Raw genomic sequence first — 6,714 nt, 5'->3', positions numbered from 1 at the left:
ATTTTCACTCAAATACATACATTTGGCCATACCATCAATTAAGTCACCATAGGCATAGCACTAGTCATACTGTATATTATTAGTCTGTGCAAAATGTCCCCTGGTCTATAGGTCTACTATTCACTACATTGAAATGCACATTGTGTAGGTCTGGTGACTTTAAGGTTTGAAATTAAATTAAGGTTAGAAATGTACTTAATCAGTTCATGTTGTGAGTTGGCGTATAGCGAAATGGAGTGTGACAATGAGAACTAGGACTACCCAATGCAAAGAGCTGTCAAAAGATTGTGGACCAGTTGGGCGCGATACATACAGACAGCCATATATTCTTTAATGACCATGCTTCGCTCATACTCTGCCATCCAGAGGCGATGTGACCACCTGCTAAAAGTGATTTTTGCCCTCATTAAGAGACTATTGAGTAGCATATCATAAAGGAGAAACTATACAGTAAGTGTTAATGTCAAATGTAATCCTATACAAAAAGCTTCTCACTATCACAAAACACCTAATTTCATTTTCGAAAAACCAAGATCGTAAAAAAAAGTAGAGCGCAATACAAAAACCTCGCTGAACAACTACAAGGACGACACATTATACAACACATGCAAATCAATGCTAAAGTATGCAAATCTATTGGATAGGTTATGAATAAATATTGTGCGTAATCATACCAATTATGAACGTGGGTTCAGAACGTCCTCTTTCGTCGTCAGCAGAGAAAGCTGTAGAAGTTAAATTAATTGCTTGCATTTTATAACGGTAACTTTTCAATAGTTTAGTTGCTTCATCAACACGTCTGTTCGCAACATGTATAGGCTATACACACTTGGCACACCCACTCACTATATTCCACAAGAACATGCAATATTGCAATGTATGTTTTGTAAATTTATGTGTGTCTTCTAAAATGTTGCGAACCTGTCATTTGATCGCAGCTCATGAGAGAGATTACTGGTATTTCATTGGCCACTCCTCCAGCTCAGCGTGTGTGTGTGTGAGAAAGAGAGAGAGTTAGTGTTTTGCTGTGAATGTTTTGAATTTCCCCTGCCTTTGTGTTTGTGCACCGAAATAAGGTAAGGATTATAATCAGARCGATGCCAGTAGAGAATGGCTGAGAAATAATTGTGGCACCTTCTGTTGGTTAATGTTGGTAAAGTCAAAGTGTAGGTGAGACGCCTGTTGCTCAYCAACCGCATGCGCCACCAATTTGAAGGAAATAATGTTGCTGCAGCAAAAGATACAATTATTGAGTGTGTCGTTCTAGAACTAAGAATTTCATGGAACTTTCTTGAACTGAGCGTTCTTTAAAGAATTTTGTGACATATGCAGTAAAGGAGTCACTGAGGCCAGATTGGTGCACATTCAATAAATCTGATCTAACAATGTGGATATTCCTCAAATCCATCATTATTTACGTATTGTAACAGGCCTACAGTGTGGTTAGTTAAGTCTGATTTTGATATATTTGTTGTCCCTTTTTTCAGGTTTAGAAGAAGTGACTGCTAAATGCTAACTCCCGTTCGTATAAACGGTTAGCATAGCTAGCATACAAAAATCGGTGGTGGTAGTCAAAATCGTTAACTTTTTAGGGATAGGGGGCAGCATTTTCACTTTGGATGAATCGCGTGCCCATAGTGAACTGCCTCCTACTCTGTCCCAGATGCTAATATATGCATATTATTATTACTATTGGATAGAAAACACTCTGAKATTTCTAAAACTGTTTGAATTATGTCTGTGAGTATAACAGAACTCATATGGCAGGCAAACTGCCATATGTGAGAATTCTGAGAAGGGTCGATGTTAACCTCTCTAGGGTATGTGGGACGGTAGCGTCCCACCTCGTCAACAGCCAGTGAAACTGCAGGGTGCCAAATTCAAAACAACAGAAATCCCATAATTAAAATTCCTCAAGCATACGAGTATTATTAAGATATTTCAAACTAACTTGTTGTAAATCCAGGCAAAGTGTCCGATTACAAAAAGGTTTACGACGAAGCACACCAAACGATTACGTTAGGTATGAGCCAGTCACAGAGAAAAAGACAGCTTTTTTCCAGCTAAAGAGAGCATTACAAAAAGCAGAAATAGAGATAAAATGAATCACTAACCTTTGATAATCTTCATCAGATGCACTCATAGGACTTCATGTTACACAATACATGTATTTTTGTTCGGTAAAGTTCATATTATATATCCAAATCTGAGTTTAGGCCAAGACGCTACTGTATCACTTGGGAAAAAGTCTGAGAGAAATGCAGAGCGCCAAATTAAAATATATTTACTATGAAAAATTACTATAAAATCAACTTTCATTAAATCCACAATGTAAGATAATATAATTAAAGCTACAACTGGGTTGTGAATCCAGCAACATGTCGAGAATTCAAATAGGTTTTAGCGAACGCATAAAATGCTATTATCTGAGCATAGAATTTATAGTAAACAAAAGAGAGAAAACATTTCAAACCCAGCAGGCGCACACACAAACGCAGAAATAAATAATATATTCATGCCTTACCTTTGAGCGGCTTCTGTTGTTGGCACTCTAATATGTCCCAAAACATCACAAAAATGGGTCCTTTTTGTTCGATTAATTCCAGTCGATATAATAATTTGTCATTAATTATTTGGCGCGTTTGATCCAGAAAAACAAGTTCGCCAACTTGCTCAAACATGACGACAAAATATCTCAAAGGTTACCTGTAAACTTGTGCCAAAAAATGTCAACTATTTTGTAATATGATTTTAGGTATATTTTTAACGTTAATAATCGGATAAAATTGAAGAGCGGATGAATCTGTGTTCAATACAGGACTTAAATTTTGCAACTATAGGGGTGCTGTTCCGCATTAGCATATTTGTGTCTCCAAATTAACTGCCTCGTGCTAAATTCTTGATGACTCATAAATGGCATATTATTGTTATTATTGGATGGAATACAACACTTCTAGTTTCTATAGAAGTTGGAAATTTTGTCTGTGAGTGGTAACAGAACAATTTCTTACAGGCACTTTTCATGACAGGGTTCAGATTTCAGAAATTTTTTACCTCTGATCTGGGGTCTGTTTATAAAGGCACAAGTGAAAGCTATGAAAGAAACGACACTGCCTACGTCTTCCTCTGGGTGTCTGTACCGTCATCAGTTTTCAATGAAATCGAGTGGGACGTTCACAGCCATTATAAATGACAAAAATGTACAGAGACCCCCTTTCTACGTGCGCCTCAAGCGTGAATGGCATGGACCTGCCTCGTTCCAAATGTTTTCTAACCAGCATATTTCTCCGGTCATGTTTTAGTCGTTATAGTTGTTAAAAACATCATAATGTAGTGAATTTGAAACGTTTTATAGCAATTTAATATCGTTTAGTTGCGATTCTGAGGAAATTTATTTGTCGTGCACTCTGAAAGTTTGGACACGTTTTAGGGTGTCGTCGTTGGTGGTGGACATTTCGAAGGACAGAGGACATCTATCGACCAAAGAAGACGTTATAACATAGAAGAGGATACATTGCCCAAGAATCTGATGGAAGAACAGCTCAAAGTAAGCATATTTAAAATGATAAATTCGTGTTTCTGTCGAAAATTTTAAACGCATATTTCGCCATTTTGTTTGGTATAGCTTCACTTGGCCAACCCTGTATTGAAAAGTAAGGAATAATTTAAAAAATGTAAATCAGGCGTTGCATTAAGAACATAATTGTCTTTCGATTGCTGTCAACCTGTATTTTTTAGTCAAGTTATATGATTAGCTTTCAATTAACTAGTCACTCTGGATAGATGACGTCAGACATATTGAGGCTTGATTTCCTAGTATTTTTATTGTGTAACCAGGTTTTGTATGGCTAAATATGCACCTTTTCGAACAAACTGTAATATGTATAATTGTAAAATGATGTTACAGAGTGTCATCGGAAGAATTCGTGAGAAGGTTAAGTGAAAATAATATTATATTTTGGCGGTGATATACGTGTATTAGGCGCTTTTGGCTAAGATCGATGCTCTGGTAACGTTTGCACAATGTGGTATGCTAAACTTCTCGATTTATTGTGTTTTTCGCTGAAAAACGCTTAGAAAATCTGAAATATGGTCTGAAATCAAAAGAACTGGGTCTTCCATTGCTATGTTTGTCTATTTTTTATGAAATGTTTTATGATGAGTAAATTGGTCATACACGTTGCTCTATCTAGTAATTCTGTCGATTTGGTGATGGTGGGTGCAATGTAAACTGTGATTTCTACCTGAAATTATGCACTTTTTTCTAACAAAAACTATCCTATACCATGAATATGTTATCAGACTGTCATCTGAAGAGGTTTTTTCTTGGTTAGTGGTATATCAATATCTAAGTTGAGCCGAATTGGGTGATAGCACTGAAGGAGTAAGAAACTGATGGAGTTAGAATAGTGGTGTATTTTGCTACAGTGTTTAGCTAATAAATTTACATATTTTGTTTCCCCTGTAACACATTTTAAAATTGAAATGGTGGCTTTATTCACAGATCATCGTGAACTTTCATCTGGTGTCTTGGACTTGTGATTTAATGATATTTTGATGCTACTATCTACTTGTGAAGCATGCTGCTGCTTAGTGTGTGGGGGTGTGGGGGTGTGCTCCGGATCCGGGTAGAGGCTCGTGAAAGGTTTAAATTGAAATGTTGCATGCCTTCTGTTTGATTGAAGGCGCATGTACAGGAACCTGGAGTGCCTCGACTTCAAGATGGCCGTATTCTTCATTAACAAAAGGAATAACCTAACCTATTTCTCATGACTTGTTGACATCTAGTGGAAGCCATAGGAACTGCAAGCAATTTGCTTAGAATTCTGGTTTCCCTATGAAATTCATTGAACAAATCGATGACCGTCACAATCTGAATGGTTTGTGGTCCTAGGGGTTTTGGCTGCTAAAAATTAAGTTCTGTTATACAACTCACAGACATGATTAACAGTTTAGAAACTCAGAGTGTTTCCAATCCAATACTACTATAATAATATGCAATATCTTACTCTCCTGGGGATGAGATAAAACTGGCAGTTGAATTTGGTATGCTTTTCATCCAAACGTGAAATGCTGCCCTACCTAAAGGAATTAAAGTCATCGCCATATTCAATTCCCTGTAATGTTGGTATCTGTTTGTCAGGACTCAGCCTTCCACTAGATGTAAGTACCTAGTAGAACGTGGAATTGAAGCTCTAGTGTGATGTGGGGCTGGCTCTTATTGATGATCAGTGGTCTGGCAGAATGTTAGTTCCTGGTCAAGTCGCGCTAGTGCATGATATGGCCATGGTGTTCCATTACTTATACAGACATGAAGACATTGCTCCGGTTGGAACGTTATTGGAAAAATATGATAAACAACATCCTGAAGATTGAATTCTCTACTAAGTTGACCAGTTTATTCAACTTGTTAATATAACTTTTTGAAGTTTTCGTCTGACGTTTGCTGCATTGCGCGAACGTTGGACACGTGTATACACATGCTAGCAAAAGTTGCTAATTGGACATAAGTAATGGACATTATAGAAAAAAACAACGATTTATTGTGGGAACTAGGATTGCCTGGCATTGCATCTGATGAAGATAACTAAAGGTAAGGGAATATTATGATGTATTTCGTATTTCAGTTGGACTCCAACATGAGAGAAAATTTTGTTAAATCTGAGCGCGCGTTCAGATAGATTAGGTGGCGTGGTGTGGCTTTTTACGTAATGTTTTGTAAAAACTGTGACACAGGCGGTTGCATTAAGAACAGGTGTTTTATTCTGTGTAAAACATGTATCTTTCATTCAATGTTTATGATGAGTATGTTCTGTTATTTGACGTGGCTCTCTGTAATTACTCAGGATATTTTGGAGGCATTTCTGAAACATGGGCAATGTAAACTAGATTTGCGGATATATAAATATGACATTTCGAACAAAACATAAATGTTATTGGTGTAACATGATGTCTAATGAGTCAGTCGATTGATGAAGATTATCAAAGGTTAGATTGATTTTATCTCTTTTTCTCTTTTGTGATCTATCTTTGGCTGGGAAAAAATGGGGCTGTGTGTTTTTTTTGGATTTGGTGGTGATCTAACATAAATATGTGTTGTGTTTTCGCTGTAAAACATTTAAAAAATCGGACACGATGGGTAGATTAACAAGATGTTTATCTTTCATTTGCTGTATTGGACTTGTTAATGTGTGAAAGTTCATATTTCCCAAAATATTTTTTGAATTTCCGCGCGCTGCTTTTTCAGCGGAATGTTGTGGGTGTTCCGCTAGCGGAACCCCTGGGTCTAGAAAGGTTAACCTTTTTGTCAATAGGGGGAGCTGTTAGCATTCTTTTTTTTTTTTACAATTTCCAAATTAAACTGCCTGTCTTACATTCTTGCTCGTACAATATGCATATTTATATACAATGTGGATAGAAAACAATCTCTAGTTTCTAAAACGTTTGAATTATGTTCTGGGTGTGTACCGAACTCTGTTTACAGCGAAACTCATGACAGGACATGCGAAGCTCTGAAAATAGTCTCTGTATCTCGGATCAGTTTAAATCTTGTGTGTGCCCTATGGCTGGACATGACTGCACCCGCTTCCCTGGATGTCAGTAACCAATGAGAAGTGGAATGGTGTCTCTACGTGTTTTGTCAGAGTTTATAAAAAGGGAATGGAGTGGATGATGTCCTTCTTTTCGACACTACGCAAAGAGCAGGAAAGGAAA

This window comes from Salvelinus sp. IW2-2015, linkage group LG5 (assembly GCF_002910315.2).
Source record: "Salvelinus sp. IW2-2015 linkage group LG5, ASM291031v2, whole genome shotgun sequence".
NCBI lineage: Eukaryota > Metazoa > Chordata > Actinopteri > Salmoniformes > Salmonidae > Salvelinus > Salvelinus sp. IW2-2015.
The sequence above is the reverse complement of the archived record's forward strand: the minus strand, read 5'-3'. Positions refer to the sequence as shown.